At 32.0% G+C, this 24,805-nt stretch overlaps 1 long non-coding RNA gene across 1 annotated transcript; it reads left to right on the top strand.

Annotated features, from left to right (window-relative positions):
- Window positions 1-3,699: 3,699 nt before the first annotated feature.
- Window positions 3,700-24,732, top strand: LOC134708369 (uncharacterized). The gene is made up of 5 exons (XR_010105833.1): window positions 3,700-3,835; window positions 8,787-8,923; window positions 19,880-19,903; window positions 20,880-20,990; window positions 24,501-24,732. It is a non-coding gene; the product is annotated as an uncharacterized LOC134708369 (long non-coding RNA).
- The last annotated feature ends 73 nt before the right edge of the window (window positions 24,733-24,805 follow it).

Here is a 24,805-nt window from a genome sequence, read left to right as displayed (position 1 = left end):
TTTTTCATTGAGTTTGGAGCACTTTCTATATTTTCGCATTGTTTCTGTTTCCATAGAAACGATGACCATCTGGTACATTCCAAAGCAAGGTGCACAACTTCACACGTTTGTCAACTTGATAGCATAGTTCCATCAAGATTGTTCCATCCAATTAAAAGAAACAGCTTGAACAAAATATGCAGAAAAATATAAATAATAATAAAAAAAAGGTAGAATAAATATGTCACCCAAACTCCGTTTGAGGGTGCCATAATAATAATGTTTAAACTACAACTTCAAGTCTTTCTTCTGAATACAAAGTTTCAAGCATTTAATTACTATGAAGAATAACTACACATGAAAACCATTTCAAATCGGTGGCTTGAATGTATTTCTCGATATCCTCGTGATTGCATCCAGTTCAAACCTAACTATTATATAACAACACCTTTTAGGTTTTAAGTACGTTTTTAAATAAAAAATATTTTGCTGTTCAATTGTTTTACCTTTACAAAAAAATAAATGGAGACCAAGGGACACAGAAAGACAGAAATGTAATGCATCATGATCTTCAGATTTAGATTGTCAATTTAAATATCATTAACTTATAACGGACGTTTTATTGGTGATATGCTGGGAAATATGACATGTTTTAAACCCAGTGGGTGTAGTACTGTTGACTATGCCTTGACCAGTGTGGACCTCATTAACTCTGTTAGTTTTTTTCAAATATTAGAACCTTCATATTTATCTGATCATGCTCAAATTGTAGTCTTTTTAAAAGGGTGTATATCCATGCAAAATATGAATATAGACAGAAAATATAGTGAGATAGATATGACATTTAAATGGGAGACTATTTCTAAGGAAAAATTATATACTGTTTTAGAAGAAAGCAGCACTAGAGATGAAATACTTGGTTATGAAAATACACCATTTGAAATAAATTGTTCTGGGGTTGAAAGAGCAGAACAACAACTAAATAATATATTTAAAACATTAACCATGCGCTCATGTAAAATTATTAAATCCTTTCGTGAAAAGAAATTAAAAAAGAAAAAGCCATGGGAAGATAGAGAACTAGCTGATGTAAAGAAAACTGTATCAAATCTAGCCAAATTATTACGAATAAATCCTTATAACCTCAATTTAAGAAATAATTTCCTAGGTCACTGTAAACTGTGTAAAAAATTAATAAAAAGAAAGAAAAATCAATTTAAAAAGGAAATATTTAGTCAGCTTTCAGCCCTTAGAGATACAGACCCTAAACAATATTGGAAATTATTAAAGTCATTAAAATATGAGAACACTAATAAAAAAATTGAGCTTCAAGCTGGTTTTCCAGAAATTATTGATCATTTTAAGCATCAAGGAGAGTCTGTAAATTATGATATAAAGAATTTAAAACTAAAATTGAAACTGATATATTAAATGAAACTGATGCACTTTTATTCAATGAGGTAACTGATAAACCTTTTACTATCAATGAAGTAAATAAATGTATACAAAAATTAAAAACTGGGAAAAGCTCTGGTCCAGACCAAATTAGTAATGAAATTATTAAATATAGTGGTGTTGTTACTTGTAAAGCTATTACTAAGCTTTTTAATTTAATTCTTGATTCTGGTAAATATCCATCAAACTGGAGAAAATCTTTTACCATACTTATTCATAAAGCTGGAGATAAGCTAGATATTAATAACTATAGGGGAATTTCCCTTCAAAATTGTATTGCTAAACTTTTCAGTGCTGTTATTAATTCTAGAGTTGTAACTTACTATGAAGACAAGTTTTCAGTTCATCAATTTGGATTTAGAAATAATCATAGGACAGCAGATAGTATTTTTATTCTAAAAACTTTAATGATAAAATATTTGACAAAAAAGAAGAGTAAAATTTACTCTTGCTTTGTTGATTTGCGTCGTGCTTTTGACACTGTTTGGCATGCTGGTCTCTTATACAAATTAAAGAAGGATGATGTTGGAAAGAAAATATTTGAAGTAATTAAAGATATGTATAAGTGTTGTGAATCTTCAGTTAAAATAGATAATAAACAATCTGAATTTTTTGAAATAGATAAAGGGGTCAAACAAGGGGACAGTTTGAGCCCCACATTGTTTAATTATTTTATTAATGATCTCCATTCAATTTTTGATGGGACATGTGATCCTGTGTCCTTAGATAAAACATCAATAAGTAGTCTTAGTTTTGCTGATGATCTTTTAATATTATCACAATCACAAAACGGTTTACAATCTGCTTTGAATAAACTGGAAAAATATTGCTACAAATGGCAGCTGACTGTAAATACAAATAAAACAAAAGTTATGATTTTTCATTCTAGAAATTCTTTTGAGTCAAAATTTTTTTATAAACAAAATCAGTTAACTGAAGTTAAAGAGTATAATTTTCTTGGGAACATTATTGATAATAAAGGAAAATTTAAGAGATCTACACATGAACTATCCAAAAAAGCGCTTAAAGCGTTATTTTCACTAAAAAAATATATGTCTAATTTTCATCATGTCCCTGTTGATTTATCATGTAAATTATTTGATTCACTTATTAAACCCATAATTTTATATAATAGCGAGATCTGGTTTATGGAAGATTATTACTCAATTTATAGAGCCATAAATAGAGCCACTTTGCATGGAACTAACTGTGATATTTTATCATTGACAGATAGATTAAGCTTTGAGAAAGTGCATCATAAGTTTTGTAAAACTGTTCTTGGAATTAAAAAAACCTCATGTAATATAGCTGCAAAGTCTGAGTTAGGACGATTTCCACTTGACTCTTTTATTAAAACTCAAGTTTTATTATATTTTTGTAGAATAAACTGCCATGAAATAAACCCTCTTGTTAAAGAAGCTTTTGCAGTAAATAAGTTAATGTCTGAAGATGGAATATACACTTGGTACACTTTTGCCAAGCATATTTTTAAAGAATTTAATATTGATGAAGAACAATATGTTGATTCTGATAAACCTTTTAAACTTATAAAAAATTCACTCAAAAAAACTTTTAAATGTATAGTGAAGGAAAAGTATAATAACATCACTCTTCAAAAACTTTCAAATATTGATAACAGTTCAAAACTTTATCTTTATAGTAAACTTAAAAATGAAATTAAATTTGAGGACTACCTGCACAATCTAAACAATTTTAATAGTCGTCAGCTTTTAACAAAATTACGTGTAAGTGATCATAATTTGGAAATTGAATTAGGACGTTATAAAAAAATTCAAAGAGAACACAGACTGTGCAAAGTTTGTAAAATTTTAGATGATGAGGAACACTTTTTCCTTCATTGCCAAATTAACAGTAATGTAAGACATTCCCTTATAAATGCAATTAAAACCCATTATCCTAATTTTAACCAGCTTGACTCAAACTCTAAACTTAAAACTATTCTAGATCCCAATAAAGATATTTTGTCTAGTGTTGTAGACTATATAAAGCAATCTATGGAATTGCGAAAATAAGGTCCATATTGGTCAATTATTATATACATCTATATATAGATATATGTTATTAATATCAACTTCACTTTTTAAAAACATTTATCATGTATAGTTATGTTTCTTGTCACTTGTGTATACATTGTACTATGTTTGCATTTTAACCCGCCAGGGTTTCATGTTTTTTTGCAATAAAGTATTATATAACTTTAAACTTAAAATGCAGTCAACTAAAACTCGTTGTTTGAATTTATAATTGAATATAACTATCTCTCATTTAGTGTTAAAAAATCTGCGTTTGCTGCTTCATGTTATAATTTTCATTTAAGAAAAGGAAACAAAAACTTTTTTCTCTAAAAGGCATACTTTGAGAATATTAAAAAAGAAACAAGGTAAGATAACTACATACCATTTTGCAAGATTTTGCTCAAACTTGATACAACTGGCTTATCATTGCAGACATGTTTTTTGAATATAAATCGACATCAGATAAGCATGTTACGTATATTAAATAAATGTTGCAAGTATCACCAAATAATAACCAATAATGAAATTTGCATCTGTCAATACGATGCAAAGTTCTCCCATTATTTTTGGTGTGTTTGATTTTCAATTTTTTTTTCTGTCATTTATATAAGATTTTCTATGGTATCAATCGTAGTGGAAACTTATGTAAGTAATTAAGCAAGTACCTTGACATATTTCTAGTTCGGCAAGTATTTTGGATCAAAGCACTCTAGGTGAAGAAAAGTGTTTGCCGTTCCTGAAAAACATTTTTTATATCAACGCAAAAGAACGGATCACACTGAACTAGCGACATTCTTAAACTATTCACATTAATTTACTTAGCTTGAATAAGATTAATTTGTAAAATAAGAAAAAATATATCATCATTTGATTATGCTTCCTTGTTTTGATTACTTTTGGATTTACAATCGTGCATTTTGCCGTGAAATTCATATACTCTAACGACATCGTCCAAAGCCGACGGGAAGCTCTTTTATAATAAATGTATATGACGTGTGAGTATGATCAGAAAATTCCAAACAATATCTAAATTATACCGCTGGTGTGTACGCATAGAACGTTATAATATTAAAGTTAAGATCATTATAAAAATAATCATTAATATTCTTGTATGTAATGAGCAAAAGAGATGATTGTTTCAAAAGTCGACAGAAAATTAATTTGTCCACTTGGATAAATCATCTATTTTAAAGATGAAATGATTGGGGTTTTATGTCTGATGAGAATAAACTTAAAGAATAGATGGGTTTACTATATAAGTAGTATCAGATTGATATATATTAAGAAAAATATCTCCATATCAATCTCTATATAAAAATGCTGCTTAAAACTTCAGCAATTTGATACACAAAGCTCATGAAAATCTATAATAACAACAGGAGTGCGAAATCATGACTCTTTTGTAGTGTATTTTTTTCAGATGGTGACGTTTCCTTGTCACCATCTTATTGTTTTATATATATATCAACTTGAACGATTCGCTCAAGTACGTAACAACGTATAAGGGTTTACCTAGAGAAATTAATGTATTACTGAAAAATTATTACACCCGGGTTTTCGATCTAACAATCTAGTCAAAACGCTGTCTAAATTTTATCATCGGTTCAATATTTTCAGTCGTAAATATAATTCAACATGCAGACAACTTATACGTTCAGGTACTGTACATACAATTGATAATATTATTTACAAAGCACAAACATGTCGGCAGTCACATCAAAAGCTAGCAATACCTTTAAACAGACTTAGGCCGTGTTCACATTGACCTAAATTCGGTGTTGTGTTAGTGTAACTCACACGTAAACTAAACACAATTGCGTTCCCATTGATAAAACTCAATGTTTACATGTAGATTAAATCATGATTTATCTACACACAGTCGATAGTCAATGTAGGCCTTGTGTAGGTTAAGTGTACACAAAACTAGGCATTTAGGACATTAGTTTTACCGTGTATATATTTAAGGAGGAAACTATAATTGATAATTATAAGTATAGTTCTTTACAGAAATTATTGTCTAAATTTTAAAGATTTTTTTTTGTTAAAAAAAATTAACGTACATTATTAACCCCTGATCAAGACTCAAAGCAGCATCATTGCCGAACCCATAAGGCAGCAACCAAGTGATTTTCGGGCGGGGGGGGGGGGCTATTATAGATGAGTATAAAACATACTATATATAATGCTAAAATTGATTCGACTTGTCACCAAAATTTGTCCTGAAAAAAATCAATAGCCTACCTCCCCCCCCCCCCCCCCCCCCCGCTCCACCTCCCCATCCCAAAATAATGAAGTAAATAGTTGCTGCCTAATTCATTTGAAAAGGTCTTCCCGAATCGACTTGACGTACACAGAAATATTCGCCACTGGTCTTTACTCAAACAACGATTCACGCATTAATGCAGGACTTAAAAAAGTGTGAGGTAAATGATATGTTTGTCTAGTATCTCAGACCCGTTAAATAACACTTAAAATAAATTTAAAAAACGTTACCCTATTCCTTTACCAAATACTCCTTGGAGAAGAAATACCATTTGAAACAAACAGAAAAGATAAAAATGTAGTGATCGGGCAGATCCCTAATATCTCCATCCTTTTTTCCGGCTGTAAGCACGCTGTTGCAGCTAACGTTTTCTAATGCGTAATCGAGACATATCTAGTGTATTCAAACTACTACAAATAATAAAAATGGCTTTCATAAAGTAGCAACCACTTAACTTAAAAAAAGGGGGAGGGTTATTTTTTTTTATCTGAGTCAGAATTTTTCGCGCGTACGTTTTTATTCCTTTTTTTCGATGCTGGTGATCACATACTTTTTTTTCAATATTTAACACTATTAATAATGTATGGGGAAACTCTTGATTCAGAATTTTTTTATCATCTGTATGACCTTTTTTTATCATCTGTATGACCATTTTTTTTTTTTTATCAAATTGGGGATCGGAATATTTCCATTTCCACCCCCACCCCCCGTTTGAAGACAAATGGTTGTTCCCTTACCGCTAGAAAAATTGTTCAAAAAATTTGAATTCAGTTCTACGTAATGAACATTTAAATGACATATAGTTTACAAGTGGGAACAAATCTTATGTACAGGTAGCTAAACAAGGTGTATAGATGTGAACAAATGTAATGTGAAACCAGTGTACACTGAGACTGCTGTGTTATAGTAGTCTCAGGTGTACATTACACTAAACTAATTGTAAACATGTTTACTCTACACGGCGATTGGTGTGAACACGGCCTTATTAAGAAGGGATATAGTTACGATTATGTTGTCAAGTCAATTAAGATTGCATATTTAGGCTTTAATTTATATTCTTTTACAGGGTCTCTGCATTGGGAAATAACACATTTTTTCTATTACTGTCTGCAGCAAGATACAAGTTTATTAAAAACACTCACTCAGTCACACATTGTGTGCAACAAAAGCAACATAACATATATAGTATACAAAATAATAGATTGGTTAATAAATATTACAAATAAAAATGACAAGTTATTGGCATGATACGTGTTATTTTCTCTGGTGGTACAATACTGAACACCTTACCGGATGAATTGTGCTTGGTATTCCTATGGTGCAGACGTTATCTTTCAATCAGTTTAATTGGGGTCTGAAGCTGGGATGTCAGAAACTATTTATTTGATGTATGCATCAGTGCCAATTTGTTTTGTTTATTTTGTTATATATTCTGACATCGGACTCGGACTTCTTTAAAATTCTGTTTTATTGTGCGTATTGTTGTTGGTTTGTTTTTGTCTACATTGAATTGGCTGAAGGTATAGGGAATGTGTGATGTCACAAAAATAATGGTTTAACATGCTACATATGTCCCAAGTCTGGAGACTCTAGCCTTTGTTAGTCTTATATACTTTTAGTTTGTTTTATGTATTTCGAAGTTTAGTATAATGTCTATTATAACTAAACTAGTATACTAGGGGCCAGTTGAAGTACACCTCCTGGTGCGTGATTCTCTCGCTGCATTGAAGACTCATTGGTGGCCGTGGTGTAGTGGTTAGTGCATCGGACTACTAACTTAAAGGTTCCTGGTTCGATTCCCGTTTGGGATGAAAATTTCAGGAACTCAATTTTCGGCTCTCCCTTGACACCATTTGCGAGTATGGTCTTGAGGAAACGATGATAGTCCGTCGGAAGGGGACGATAAATGGCTGACCCGTGTTAAGAGAGAGCCATATCTCTTGCACGTTAAAGACTTCCTTGTAGATTTCGAAAAAGAGTAGGCTAATGCCGCTACAAGGCAGCACTCGCACCCGCAAAGTGGAGAGGGATTAATATAAGTTGCAAAACTTGTTTCCCAATCCACTCTAAATAAATATGTTTAAACTAAACTCATTGGTGGCCTCAAATCTTGTCTGCACTTTGGTCGGCTTGTTGTTTTTTGATACATTCTCCATTTTCATTCCCAATTTTATATTTAATTTTCTTTAATCCAATATTTTATACAAAAGGATTTTTTTTTTATCTAGGCAGGAATATGACAATGTTTTTCCATTCCGTTTTTTCATTGGGATAAAGAACTTTCTTTGGGGGGAGGTAATTTCCTTAGAGTCGGGTATGTTTTGTATATTTTTGTTTTTCTGCGACGAAGTAATAGAAGATATTTTTTTTTAGCCAATAACTGTTTATCAAACGAAAGCTGATGATAGCTATGTCATATTCCTATAGTTTAACATGGGTATTCTTTTATTGCTTTGCTGGTTGGCTAATTGATTTGTTTGTTGGTAGCTGTACAACGTATGGATTAATTAATTAATTAAATATGTTATTGATTGATTATTACATGTACTTTGCATAACGTAAACAATCGCATATCATTTGTCATATCGACTCGTTGATTGATTTTTTTATTTTTTTAAGCTGTTAGCATATTTATTTATAGTGGATTGGGAAACAAGTTTTGCAACTTATATTAATCCCTTTCCACTTTGCGGGTGAATGATTGATTTAGTGTTTGATTAAATTCCTGTGACCCATTCACAACATTTGGAGATATTGTTGCTAAAGTAATGAAGACTATTTCAAGTAAAATTGATAGGTACATTACTAAAGTACAGTAACAAATTTAATAAAATGTTTTCAACTGCACATTTAATTTTGTTTACATCTTGTTTGGCTCAAAAATTACCAATCAGCCTCAAGAAGACGATACTCAATTTGGAGTGATAAGTTTTGCGTATCATTTTAAAAACCTTTTTGTATTTAATGAGTTCTACATAATCTCAAAACCATCAAAAGTCAATGATCATTAATTGCATCATTAATAAATTTCAAAAAGATAATTTATTTTCTAGGTATAAAGGTATGAACATGTCACCTACAAAAACAACGGTTTCAACGAATACATCACTGATATGGAAAATTGCCGCCGTTTTCTTTCTGTGTACTACATTAATATTCGTCAGTCTGTTTGTTTGGAGTGAATTAAAAGGTAAATATATACATTTGTTTGTTTTACACCTCGATTTTTTTGGCAAATATTAAAATTATTTTTGAAACTTCAGTGTTCATATCAGAACAAAAGGTCATAATGTTGTAATGATTGTCTACAAGACAAATGTCCAAGTGCACAATAGACAAAACGACGAAGCTGTAAGAGACTAGAATTGGTCGTCTTTAATTCTACTGATCAAGAACAGAAACTGGTTTAAGATTGTCGAGTAAGTCCAATTTGTAAGTCACTGTAACAGTTGGATTTTCAGTTGTCAGTAGTAAAACATGGAAAATTCATATTAAAATCATTGTATATGTTGTGCAAATAAGCCCCTAAAAGAATTACGAACTTAAGCTATAAAGAAACGTACCAGAGAGACGTCGACTATGTATATAATACCATATTCATAATATGCATGTATGTTAAAGATTAATTTAGGAGGAATACTACTTTAAGAAACCTCGAGGCTACAATAGTTGCGAAAAAGTTACTAGGGTTCCTTTTAGTTATATTTTAAGAATAATTACCAGTCGGCGATTCAGTAGGAAAGAATAAACACATCTAAATTAAAATAATTTCATTAAACTAATCAAAATTCAGTTCATGTATACTTCAGCTCATGCATACATACTTGCGCTTGTGCACATTTCTTCATTTTCTTCTTCTTTAGGTTTTTAGTACTCCTTCATTATCTGAAGAGTATATACAGTTTTGCGCTGCCTTTTACAAAAACACAAAAACAATTGATGAGTTTAGAGTGCGTATTTGTTTTTTAATTCTAAACTGTGATTAAAACTATGTACATAGGCCAAGATTGAGTTAAATGAATTTGTGGAGAACAGTTGGTGTAAGCTGTTCTCTAAGTGTGTCAACTGTGGTTACAACGAGTGTGTGGACAGGTAGTGAATTCCATTGAGTAATGATGTACGGGAAAATTAAAATTTATATGTATCTTTTTCGTAGAAATGTGTCTGAAAGTGAAACTATGAGTTTTGTGGGTTCTACTGTCTTATTGTATGAGAATAGCAGATGGAATTGCTACGATTTGATGTCCCATTTTGAAGAACATTATCAATCTTGTGCGTAATCTTCTTTCTGGTAGTGTTGGCCAGTTAATCAGGTCTGTAGGACTGCTGATGTCATAGTACCTGTTGCAGACATATCTGGCAGCTCGTTTTTGGACCATCCTAAGTTTAGAGGTTTATTCAACTGTGTGAGGGTCCCATACTGAACATGAATAGTCAAGCTTCGGACGAACTAGTGTCAGATATGCCTGGGTTTTGATGTTCAGGCATTATGTTTTTAAATTTCTTTTGAAGAAGACCAAAGATTTGCTACCATTAGCTATGCTGTTGTGTGTATGTTTTTGACCATTTTAAAATTGCTTGTAGTGTAATGCCCAGGTATTTTGCTGAAGTGACTAGTTCAAGTTTGTAATTGTGCAGGATACAGTCATGTTTAAACTGTGATACTGTAAGGACTGTGCATTTGTCTGGATGGAAAGCCATCAACCAGTCTTGCTCCCACCTAGCAGCTGCATCTAAATCTAACTGGAGTGCATCACAGTCACTTTAAGATTTGATGGTGTTGTAGATGATACTGTCGTCGGTAAATAATTGATGAGTCTTATGTAGACGAAACGCGCGTCTGGCGTACTAAATGATAATCCTGGTACCTTTGATAACTATTTATAGTCTGAGCTTACTGGATTGTAAGTATTATATTCTGGTAGGTCATTAATGTATAACAGGAATAATATTGGTCCCAAAACTGTTCCTTAAGGGACACCTGGGGTGACTGGGGCCAGGTCAGATGACTCTCCATCCATGACAACTGTTTGTGTTCTGTCATTTAAGAAGGCAGCGACACAGTAGTGTTTCTTTTTAAATACAATAATAGTTAAGTTTGTATAGAAGTCTTTTATGAGGGACTTTGTCAAATGCTTTGGCAAAGTCCATTATAATTAAGTCGGTTTGAGTGTTATTGTTGTTATTTGCTGCAAGCTCTTGTATGCATTAAATAAGTTGGGTCTCACATGATCGTGACTGACGGAAGCCATGCTGGAGGTTATACAGTATGTTGTTCTTTTCAAAGTGGTTAATGATGTGTTTAGTGATGATATGCTCCATAAGTTTACAGGAAATACATGTAAATGATATCGGGCGGTAATTTTCTGGCTTGTAATTTCCCCTTTTTTAAATGCTGGTGCTACATATTGGTAGCAGATACGTGTTTCCAGTCCGTTGGCATTATGCCAGTTTCAAATGATGCTTTAAAGATTAGTGTAAGAATTGGAGCTGTTTGATATTTATAGTTCTTTTAATATTCTGTCACTGATGTTGTCTGGGCCAGTTGCCTTATGAAGGTTTATGTTGTGTAGTAGTTACTTGACACCAGGTAAAGATATTTAAATTTGTGTTATCACAGGGTGTGGGCTAGGACATTTGTCTTGAATGGTGTTATTTGATTCTTCTTTTTACAAGGGAGCTATACCGGTGTTATCTGTGCGCAGTGATTTTATAAAGGAAAACAGTTTTTTAGGTTTTGATTGATTGTTAGATAGTTGCATTGAGTTGGTCCGGTTCATTTATTGGTAAATCCAATATAATTTTGTCAATGTAACTGCAATATGCTACCTTTTGTTCTTTTTGCACTAATTTTTCAGATGTGTGTACTTAGTGAATTGTTTCATTTTAAATTATATTTTATTTTAGTATTTATCATTTTCCTAAGGTTGTTATGAATCCAAGGTAGTCTAGATCTGTTTTAGTATGTAAGGAACTTGTGTGGGATGTTGTTTTTTTCATGTAACCCCAATATGCTACCCTTTGTTTTTTTGTACTTGTTTTTTCAGACGTTTAATTTGTACTTGTCTGCATATTATTAACGAGTACTTAGTATAGGATTCTTTCTTTACGTGTTGGTATGTTAACTATTTGGTGTAAGTTATGATCATAAAGAAGTTCTCTAATAGTGAATTATGCTGTTCTTGATCTGGTTTCCCTGGTATAACTTCAAGGACAGACCAGTCAATGTGGCCTAGGTTAAAAACGCCACCTTCTAGTATGTTACTGTTTGAAGTTTGATTTATTCTACTCAATGATTAGTCTTATTTATTTATGGAGTTCCAATCATCTGATGGTGGCCTAAAATAACTTCCAACTAGCAGGTTTTTTGCACCCGATATGTTTATTTGTGCCCAAATGATTTCACAGTCAGTTTTTAGTTCTTGGATTTCTGTGCTTATACATTCTTTGGTGACTGTAAGTAATACCCCCATAGCTTTGGTTGTTTTTACTTGGTTGTCTATCAGCTCTATAGATGTTATAAAGATCTGTTGAGAAGTATTCGAAGGAGAATGATTTTTTTGTCAAGCCAAGATTCAGTACCAAGGATAATATCTAATTTTACAGAGTCATCAAGAACATTAAATAGTGAGAATAAGACAGGTAGTATAATAAAACAGTATTTCAGTACCATGGTTGGTCGTGTGGTGCACACTGTTCGTATACTATAATAAATGTTTTACTGCGATTAAATACCTGTGCTAGAGATAAGAAGTGTGGAAAGAGGGTACATCAGTTTACAATTGGGTCAAATAATATTTTGACGGTTTCTGTCTAAATATATTTCAAAGAGTGTAATCTACTTTTAAAATTGTATTTTAGTGATGTATTGATTATACCTAAGTACATTGAGTAAATATATTTTTATGTTGCAATCTGGCATAAGTAGTTAAACTAAATTTCAAGTTAATAATGTCCTATTCTTCAAAAACACATCCACATGGTATCGTAACAATAAATCAAGAGAACAACATAAACTAACATATAATACAAATACGGAATGCAATCCGCATGAATACACCAAAGACTGGTTAAGGAGAGATAACTCTCATAAAAGTATGTTTACTTTACCAAACGACTTGCCATACCAAACTGACATATAACAATATGATAATCTTCAAAATTTAGGGTGGTAACGATGATTGTAAATACTAATTTCAGAAAATGTTCTGAGCCTGAACAAGATCGACTGTTCAGGTCCACGCATGCGCAAATGCATATTGAAACCTTATTCGTACACTACCCACAACTCCGTTGTATTTACTCATTTCTATTGAGAATAAAAATGAACCACTCCACACTTACTTTTTAAATCAATTAAAAATTTTAATAACGTGCCCGGAAATTTAGAAATGATCCATGTAAGCTTTTCGCTCCTTTAAATACACTTATTCTAAAAGGTTAACTACTCAACACTGTAATAAGATAATTGCATGTTGTTTTTATTGGTATAAATATTGATTTTGCTATCTAAATTTAAAGATAACTAAATATTACTAGTATGGTATATACATATACATATTCATGAATCTACAATCTGTCGATACCTGTAACTTGGCATTGCACAAGGTCATGTTTTTCTTTGGATGTTTATGACGTTTTTACACTAAATCCATTGGATGTTGAATGTGTACGGATTGAAAGTGTAGTCTTAGATGCATTATTTTTTAATCAGTTGTTAGTGGCTTTGAACTAGCTGTCATATAACTGCGAGTACTCATAGATCTTTTCATTGTCTTTTTGTGTCGGGATGTATAAGTACCCGGCCACGTCAACTTTTGTCTATCTGATGAGTTAAGCCTTTTTCAACTGATTTTTATAGTTCGTTGTTTTGTTGTACTGTTTTACATCTGTCCAGGTTAGGGGGAGGATTGAGGTCCCGCTAACATGTTTACCCGGCCATATTATTTCTGTATGTGCCTTTCCCAAGTCAGGAGCCTGTTATTCAGTGGTTGTCGTTTGTTTATGTGTTACATATTTGTTTTTGTTCATTTCTTTTATATAATTAAGGCCGTTAGTTTTCTGGTTTAGTAGGTATTGCGGGGTTCCTTTGTTTAGTTTTAAGTCAATGCGGGTGTTTTCATTTCTTTGGTTTCACACGATATTTTAAAATCAAAATAGGTTGTTGTATTACTCTATCACAACGTTAAGACAGGTTGAAAGCTAGAGATTTTTCGCAAACATAAATAAAAACGGCTTGTAGTTGAGAAGAACCATACTCCTGACTCGGTACAATACATTTTGGCTATCCATACCACCTGCTTATATTGCAATGTGAAAAATACTGCTAAAATGACAACACTGCATGCCAGGAATACAATATAAACGAACACAAGCTACTCATCACAGACAAATACATAAATAAATAATATAATAGAACATAACGAAATGTAACCGCAGAAAATAACAACGAACACTGTGACATCCTATGAATTTACGACAGCACACTGGTACAACAAAATCAAATATAAACGGTAAGCTGTAGGCACATTAGGTTATATAGTAATACATTAAAATATTTTAAAAACTGATGAATGTTACTAGAAATCAAAATGTTAATATATATGACAATCAGTTTCAATATTTAAGAATTAACCCTGTTTATGATACATGTACACATAAACATACGTTAAATATTGAATGGTTTTATTCTTTAAAAATGTTTCCTTCGAGTCGTTTTGAAAAAATGATATGTAATTGCCACTAACATATCCGTTTCCTGGAATGTTTTCGTTTTAAAGGATCATTATATAAACGTACTATTTAAACGAAACATTAAGTCTGAGTTATTTTTGTTTGAAACGCTTTTAAAAGCAAATTATACAATTAGTAGTCAGCGTGTTGTACAAATAATCTTAAACAACATTGCCTGTGTATTCTTGGCTTGTAAGTCAAACTTCATCTCACTTTTTCCGTATTTAAAATTTTGTTTCTCACATCTCTGGTAAATAAACTCATCAGAGATACAAGGTTACTAAAATATAAACTCCAAGACTCACCAATGACGCTCGAATAAAAAAAAAGACAAGGTCGAAGGGTAACAGAGGAAGATGCATTTTGAAACAAAACTTTGTTAACGCTAAAACAACAAATCATGAAAATCCGAAATTCGTCCGTCACCAAGAACAAAAATATAAGATAATATCTTAAGTATGTTACAAATCAAATATAGGAATTTGAGTATCGATGAACTAGACTTAAGGTGGCTCGCGGGTCGAAATGATATTTTTATTTACTATAGGATTTTGCTATATTTTTGTATAAATAAACTTTATCTTATTCTTAATAGAAAAATAAAATAAAATAATGGGGTCACTATTCATTAACGCTCATAATCTTTCTTTGAAAGAAGCATACATTTTTGTAAAGATACCTTTTTTCTGTTAAACTAACAGGAGAAATAGTTGTCATATCTTTCAAATTTCACAAAAGTTTAGTTTAAGTACAGCCCATTTGAAAATTATAATGAAAAATATAGGTCACCGATGAGTTAAAAAAAGATATTTCAATTTCAATGCCAAAAATGGCATTTTTACACCTCAGGGAGATATGTTTTGTTAATGAAATCTACATTTTAAACGTCATCTGGGGCCAACACGAATTGATTTTTATTGAATTGATTGTTTACCGTATGATAAAGAAACAACTACTAAAGGTAAAAAAAAAAAAAATGTGTAATGAAAAATATATATTTAATTTTTTCTGGGTTTGTTTTTTACCCTCGAGCCTCCATAACAACAAATACCCCTATAATATTTTAAATAAACGATCATCCATGACGTTTCTTACTTTAACAATTGTTGCAATAACTTTATCAATAACAGTTCCTATCTTAATGAGTCGCGTTTTATGAGATAACCGATCTATTTCGTTAGAATAAAGTTCAGTGCTCGCGACCAATGAAATTGTAAGATTCTATATTCCATAATTTTGAAGACCGAATAGACATCATGTTCTAAGTAGTGGACACAGAGCATTTATCTAGGAGTAAACTTATACTTGCGTTTACAGTTGACGAAAATCAAGGAGTCACCTCAAAAAGGAAAACAACCCAACTGAAATACATAGTAAAATTAATTGATATTTTACTATCATAGTCTTTTCGACGACACATAATACAAAACTTATGGTCACAACAGATGTGAATCGTCACAAAGTCCTCTTAACTTAAGTGTTTTTTTCACTTTCTGAATGCGTGTTCAACCTCTACTCTATAGTGTTTAATACTGTTAACCAACTTATTTTGCTGATACTTCATTTCGTGTTTTGCACTTTCTTGTTCCCCTAGCAGCTATTAAATTTCGCGACTTTCTTATTCTTATGATATTATTTTTATAAGGAAAGATCCAAGTTCTACATTTCCGTAAATTTTTCTGTGTGAAGGTGTTCTGAACAGTAAAAGAAAAACATGACGTTGTGAAATGCCAAGATACATGTTTCGACAGATTGTAGATCTAGGAATGTTTTTATATATATAATAACAACATTAATATTTATACCAAATAAACAATAATCAATTATCCAATTACAGTGTTGAATTGATAACATTTTAGAATAAGTTTATTTAAAGAATCGATAAGTTTACTAGCATCGTTTCTAAATTTCGGGGCACGGTAAACATATTTCCGTAAAAGTGAGGATGTAATAGCGCGCTATATAATATTACATTAGATGTATGTTTCATTATAATACGTTATTCTGATTGGCTAATTGCACATCACATGTTATTCCTTAAGCAGTTGTATAACACATAAAACTTTTCATTCATGATGCCACGAGGTCCCATAATAAAGTGCACAGGTAAATTAAATAAAAACTTAGTGTAAATAGTGTTTTCATGATCCTAGCTAAAAATGTAATTATAAGTATTGAATGCTTCTTTTTGTAACTTCATAGGATTGAGAAAGCGTTGATCGTGCGCACATTAAATTTTTAAGAATGAAGCGCTTCCGCGCTTCATAAAAAATGTACTTTGGTCAACGCTTTTACACCCCAATAAAGTTACAAAAAGAAGCATTCATTTCTTAAATAAAAGCTGCAGTACAATTGGTTGTGCAATACAATCTAGTTTTAACTCGGATTTTGAATTGTTACAATTGAACGGTATATAAACAAAAAGAAACTCCCTCACTAAATATTGCATAATTTAAATTAACACTTACAATTAAAAAAAACTTCTGTACAGTTTCTACCATTGTATTACACCTTGTGTCATCTTTCGCCAAAAATACAATTAACTAAAATTTTCTTAATAGATAGAAATATAAATCCATTAATACAATGCATCAAGCATTGTCAAGTTAAAGTCCTTGTTCATTTTAAACATTAACTTACAATGAAAGGAATTAAAATGAGTTAATGTTGCAATTTGTTAATACAGCTGTTTCACAAACCACGCCTTAGTATGCGATATATATATATATAATATTCATAGATGTTTTGTTCCAATTACCTACTGGTTTCGGAATATGATCTATTTGTTTCATCTAATTGAGACATAAATTGGGAATGTAGAAATTCATAGTCAAATTAAAATCTGATAACGACTCAAAGTGAAGATAGTGGAATATAAAAAATTAGTTTATGTTTAAACCCTTTTGAAGTTTAGGGCATATAAATGTTGAAAATATACTGTATAGCCTTATATTTTGAACAATGAAAAAATAGTATTGTATATGAGCTTTCCGTTTTAGAATATAATTTTTCAGAAACTTCATAGTAAAATTTGCAGTTTTAGCCGTTAAGGGCGTTCCTTTGCCAATTGCATTGTCTATGTTAGTAGGATTGCAACCTTTTTAGGTAAAAAAAAAGAATATGTAAAATTTTTCTAAATCTGCTTTATCCTCAGAATTTTAATTAGATTAATTCAAATTTAAATCTATAACTATTTCATAAAAAAATCTTGAAAGTCCTGGGCCTTTACTTCGATGATTCAGCATAATTTCACAGTTATCAATATACATAGTTTGCACGAAGCCCTTAAGCAAATAAATTGCATAATGTATGCACATTTCTAATTTAAATTGTTGACCAATACTTGTATTATCTTGAGGCAGTCATTGAAACGCATTGATCATTGAAAAATATTGTCGTTAGGGTGTTGTTCTTTTGAAATACAAAAGCACGCATTAACACCTGACCACAGTATAAAAAAACAAGCTACAGATACAAACGATACCTCAATAAAAGTAACAGTAGTGTGTTCTATCCAAAAAAAAATTAAATATTCCATATTCATAGAAACACCAGAATTATTCTGCAAATTTGAGGCCCAGGGTGAAAAAAACCCTGAGAAAATCAATATTCCCGGATTGATTTAGCCTGTCAAATATCATCTGTATAGAAATTGTGCTGTGAATTTAAGCAAAGAAACAGATTTCATCACTCAATACTATAAAACTGTTAGTTTATTCGTTAATACAACTTTTGAAAATATAGCTTTGTTAACACAGTTCAAGTCAAATACACGTTAAATAATATTAGGTATACTGTTAGGGATATTATTGCATAGCAATATTATATTTTCCGAAAAAGTAACCAAAAGTTAGGCTGCAATAAATTTTAATATTGCACTAGTGCAATAGATCTTTAAACTGCATGACGTCATCAACGCGAAACTCTTACTTTAAACAAATTTTTACTTTCAAATATTATATTGCTATACAATAAAAGGGTTGTTGCATGAATATGGGGGAATATTCATGCAATAACCCTATATATTATGAAAATTTCTTAATTATCATTTAAAGCGAAATTGTGAACTTTTGTGGTAAATTGGCACATAGTAAGATGTGAACTGCGTGGCAAAATCCGATACTTTATATATACCATATATTGAATAAGCTCTCGTAAGCTCGAGCAATATAAAACTCGGGACAATATTCCTTAATAATTATGCAATTACCCTATATCATTGAAAATTAATATTTCCCACAGAAAGTAACCAAAAGTTAGCGTGCAATAATTTCTAATATGTCTCTAGTGCAATACATCTTCAAAATACAGAACGTAATCAACGACAAAATCTTAGTTTTAACCAATGTTTACTTTCAAATATTATTATTGCTATACGATAAAAGGGTTATTGCATGAATATTGGGGAATGTTCATGCAATAACCCTATAATATATGAAAATTCCTTAACTTATCATTTTAATCGAAATTGTGAACTTTTATGGTAAATCGGCATATAGTAAGATGTGAATTGGAGACAGTGGCAAAATCCGATACTTTATATAATTTTGGATGCTGTAAACATGAATACTAAACTTTACATTTTTAGTATTCTAAATTGTTTTCAATTTGTTATCAGAACAGTTTATACAGATGCAAGGTATTTCATGTCAGCAAACATGCACATATGTTAAGCTGACATTAATTGAAGTCTTGTTTTCAAATTCTTCACAGATATGATCTCTTTGTTTCATCGGGTAATAATATATCTTTGGAATGTTACAAACAAATATATACATGAGGGGGGATAGGACCTTAATCGGGACTCCGGGATCGGATGTTTTTAAGCTCGGGATTTCGGCATTGACCTTTTCGGGATCCGGGAATTCTTTTTTCGAATTTCGGGACCTCGGGATTTCGTATTTTTTAATCCGGGATTTCGGTATTTCGTGTTTTTAAGCCCAGGAATTTGGGATCAAGACCCCTCCTACCCTCCCTCATACATGCATAGCGGTTTTATTGAAATATGTGGAAGACTCAGAGTGAAGGGAGGGGTAGTAAATAATTCCAGTATAAATTCAAACTCTTAGAAATTTGGGACAAATTAAGGTTGAAAATATGACGCTTTCTGTTCCAGCATATAATTTGTTGCTTTTCATATTCACGTGCAGTTTCAAGCATTCTGGATGTTTTCAGAGTCGTCCGTTTACACACCATGCCATCATAACAAAGAACAGTTTGTTGTTAATAGTTTCAATACAGTTACTTTTATGCTTTTAATAAAGGCAATGTCACATGAATGTCATTACGTAGTAATACTATTGATCTTGATCCTTTTATAACGACTATGATGTGTAATTACAAATTGGATTGCATCAGAATATAAAAGAATACAATAATGCTCAATTGATATACATTTTTTTCCCAATTTTAGGAGACACAGATTCTGGAAATCAAGGTAACTTTAACATTTGTAAATGCATATTACTTTAGAAATACATAATTAAGATTTGGCAGTCGTTGATGTTTAAACTGATGATCTTTTGATTAAAACGATGCAACCATGTGATATTATTATTTCAAACCGAAACTTATAATTAAACTTTCTAAAGCTTGGCTATAGCTAAATGCTAAAAATTGTAATATATTATATCAACGATCATGTAGGTAAAACTAAAAGGGTTTGTAACTTTGAGAATCGTTTGTTTGTGAATTTATTTTTGAACATTTAACAAAAATATGACTCTAGACGCTAAAAAAGCTATTTTCTTATCCCATGCATAGATTAACCTTAGCTGTATTTGGCACAACTTTTTTGTAATTTTGGATCCTCAATGCGCTTCAACTTTGTACTTGTTTGGCTTTATAAATATTTTGATATGAGCGTCACTTATTAGTCTTATGTAGACGAAACGCGCGTTTGGCGTACTAAATTACAATCCTTGTTCCGTTGATAACTATCAACCAGATACTTAATGAAATAAAATGTATATATTATATAAATAAATAATAATGGATATCAACTGTCATACTCAAGACTTTAAACAGGCATTTTCTTATGTAGAGAATGGTGAATTAAACCTAACTTAACCACTCACTTGTAGGACAGTCGCAGCAAATTACATTCTCATATTCTCATTAATGAAATTCCAAAAAGTTGTGCCAAATACGGCTCAGGTAATCTATCCCTGGAATAAGAAAACCCTTAGTTTTTCGAAAATTTCAAAGTTTAGTAAACTGGAAATTTATAAAAAAAATTACCACATAATTGATATTCATGTCAACACCGAAGTGTTGACTACTGGGCTGGTGATACCCTTGGGGACGAAACGTCCACCAGCAGTGGCATCGTTGATAGTTGTCCCATTAGCATCCATACACATTTTGTTATGTTTTCATGCATCTTCTATATTTACATTGTACTCTTTTTGCAGTAACGCCATGTTTTAGATCTCAATGCGAAAACGATGGGATTTGTTCGGTGACTGGTAATAGCTTTTCCTGCAACTGTTTAAACGGTTATTCCGGTTCAAACTGCGAAATAAGTGAGTAATATAAGATCCACATTTGACATGCATAGTTAAGAAGGGATATAGTTACGATACGTTTGTCAGATCATTAAAGATTGCATATTTTGGCTTTAATATTGTATAAAAAAAGAAGATGTGGTATGATTGCCAATGAGACAACTATCCACAAAAGACCAAAATGACACAAACATTAACAACTATAGGTCACCGTACGGCCTTCAACAATGAGCAAAGCCCATACCGCATAGTCAGCTATGAAAGGCCCGGATAAGACAATGTAAAACAATTCACACGAGAAAACTAACGGCCTTATTTATGTAAAAAAATTATCGAAAAACAAATATGTTACACATAAACAAACGACAACCACTGAATTACAGGCTCCCGACTTGGGACAGGCACATACAAAAATAATGTGGCGGGGTTAAACATGTTAGCGGGATCCCAACCCTCCCCTAGCCTGGGACAGTGGTATAACAGTACAACATAAGAACGAACTATCAAAATCAGTTGAAAAAGGCTTAACTCATCAGATAGACAAAAAATAAAGGGGACGTGGCCGGGTACATCCCGACACAAAGAACAGATCTGAGAGTAGTCGCAGTTATCTGACAGCTAGTTCAAAACAATAACAACTAATAAAAAAAAACATGCCTCTAAGACTAAACACTCAATCCGTTCACATCCAACATACAATGGATTTAGTGTAAAGACGTCATCAACAGTCAGAGAAGAACATGACCTTGTGCTACCAAGTTACAGGTATCGACAGATTGTAGATCCATAAACATGTATATGTATATAACATACTTTTTACACTAGTAATTTTTTGGGCCCTTTATAGCTTGTTGTTCGGTGTGAGCCAAGGCTCCGTGTTGAAGGCCGTACTTTAACCTATAATGGTTTACTTTTTAAATTGTTATTTGGATGGAGAGTTATCTCATTGGCACTCACACCACATCTTTCTATATCTAGATATATTTAGTTAGCTTTTAAACTACTGATATCAAAATCAATATTTATACCAATAAAAACAATATTCAATAATCTTATGACAGTGTTGAATAGGTAACCTTATAGAATAAGTTTATTTAAAGGAGCAACAAGTTTACATGGATCATTTCTAAATTTCCGGGCACGGTTAACAACATTTCCGTAAAAATGAGGATGTGCTATCCCGTTTGAAATAAGTTTTCTACAGGTACAACCAAACTTCAAAACCAAATTTTTATATCTATTGAAAATTTAGTAAAGGTTGTAAGTAATTTATGGTAACGATATCCCTGGTTTAATAATTTACCAGTAATACATAGGTTGCGTTCGTTAAAAACAAATACGTCACAACAGACAAGGGCATAGCGATCAAGTTGTGAAATATAAACACCGTAAGATGGTGCCAAAGGAACAACACCATCTAAAAATGGAAAATTAACAATAGGGAACGAAAAATCGTCTCTTTTGTCGTAAATTCTAGTGTGTAGTTTCCCGTTAAAAACTGAAATATCTTAATCCAAGAAAGGACATTTATAACCAAAGTTTTTGATTCACTTACCCTTCCGGAGCACCTGATATCATGCCTGGTTTTTGCTGGGGTTCGTGTTGTTTATTTTTTAGTTTTCTGTTCGTGTCGTGTGTGCTATTGTTTGCGTGTCTGTAATTTTTAATGCTATTAATTAAAAATTGAGAATGGAAATGGGGAATGTGCCAAAGAGACAACAACCCGACCATAGAGCAGACATCAGCAGCAGGTTTTCAATGCAGCGAGAAATCCCCGCACCCGGAAACGTCCTTCAGCTGACTCTTAAACAAATATATATACTAGTTCAGTGATAATGAACGCCAAACTAAACTCCATATTGTACACACGAAACTTAAATTTAAATAATACAAGACTAACAAAGGCAAGAGGCCCCCGACTCGGGACAGGCGCTAAAATGCGGCGGGTTTAAAAAATGTTTGTGAGATATCAACCCTCCCCACACCTCTAGTCAATGCAGAAAAGTGAACGCATAACAATACGCACATTTCAGTTCAAGAGAAGTCCGAGTCTGATGTTAGAAGATATAACCAAAGAAAATAAACAAAATGACAATAATACATAAATAACATCAGACTACTAGCAGTTAACTGACATGCAAGCTCCAGACTTCAATTAAACTATTTAAAAAATTATGTCTTCATCTATATTGTTTGTTTGTCCTTTTCATTTTTTGCCATGCATGGCGTTGTCAGTTTATTTTCGATTTATGAGTTTGACTGTCCCTCTTCGTCTCCACTTCATAGAGTCTTTGCATCGGCACTAAACAAATTTATTTAAAAAAAAAGTTGATGGCATGACACGGATTATGTTCTTTCCATATATTTTATGATATTATGAAACTAAACCCCTAACGGGAAGGATTTTGCCTGATATTCATATGATAAAGACATAAACTTTTAATTGAGTGATGAAGCTTGCATGTCAGTTAACTACTAGTCTGTGTATTATTGTCATTTTATTTATTTTCTTTTGTTGCATCTTCTGACATCGGACTCGGACTTTGCTTGAACCCAAGTCAGGAGCCTCTGCCCTTAGTTAGTATATAACGGAATTTGATGAGACTGTTATTAAAGAGAGAGGGTTAGAGCTATAGAACCAGGTTTTAGCCACCATTTTCTACATTTGAAAATGCCTGTACCAAGTCAGGAATATGACAGTTCTTGTCTTTTCGTTTTTGATGCTTCTTGATATTTGATTTTATGTGATTATGGACTTTCCGTATTGATTTTCCTCTGAGTTCAGTATTTTTGTGATTTTACTTTTTAGTTTTGTATAATTTTAATTTTAGTTTCTGGTGTACAATTCGGAGTTTAGTATGACGTCCTTTATCCCTGTAGTAGTATGCATATTTTTAAGGGGCCAGCTGTAGGACGTCTAAGGATGTGGGAGTTTCTCGCTATATTGAAGACCCATTGGTGGTATACGACTGTTGTCTACTCTATGGGCGGGTTGTTGCCGCTTTGACACATTCCCCATTTCCTTTCTCAATTTTATTGATATTTTCACTACATACGCCAATTTGATAGCAACCTTGCGACTAATATTTCAAACGGCATCTATATTTAGGGTAACATTATGTTTTAACGATGACAGACAGTTAAGCGAAATACTCATCATAAGGGCTAAGATTTGCTCAAACTCGCTGCGTCTTAGGTATAAATACAACACCACTTAAGGTATGAAACAACTATGAAACCACTAATGCACTGTCCAACTGCTTTATGTTTAAAATTCTGCAATGTAAAGCATTAATATTCATCTTCCCTAATTTTGTTTTAAGTTGAAATGCGTTTTTTATTATTATTGAACAACATATTGCATTACTGCTTTTAACACTTTACTTCACTATTTCAACATTAACATTGGTTTATGTTTTTAATACTTATTTTACTTCTATTTGACAATACCATATTACATGTATTTATATCTTGCTTGAGTCAAATCAGAACATATTGAACATTGGAACTCGATATATTATTTTTTAGACAATGGGTGGTTGGATTGATGTTATGTGATCCAGTGGCAAGTTAAGTGCAGGAAGAGGACATGATACTCAGATATACATACAATGTAATAAACATATTTTGTATAGAACTAGACCAATAATGCACTGGGCTCCTTTTGCACATGCTAGTTCACCACAAGGAGAGAATCTGCTATAAGACATGTCCCCCTACATGAGCAGGTACCTTCAGACTGAACAGTGTATGTTTTTCTCCTTTTACTGTGAGCTGAGCGAATATTCAGAAATACGACCACTTTTTTTAGTCTAACTTCTCAAAAATAAATT

Source organism: Mytilus trossulus, chromosome 2, assembly GCF_036588685.1.
Source record: "Mytilus trossulus isolate FHL-02 chromosome 2, PNRI_Mtr1.1.1.hap1, whole genome shotgun sequence".
Taxonomy (NCBI): Eukaryota; Metazoa; Mollusca; class Bivalvia; order Mytilida; family Mytilidae; genus Mytilus; species Mytilus trossulus.
This window is presented reverse-complemented; position numbering and strand designations above follow the sequence as displayed.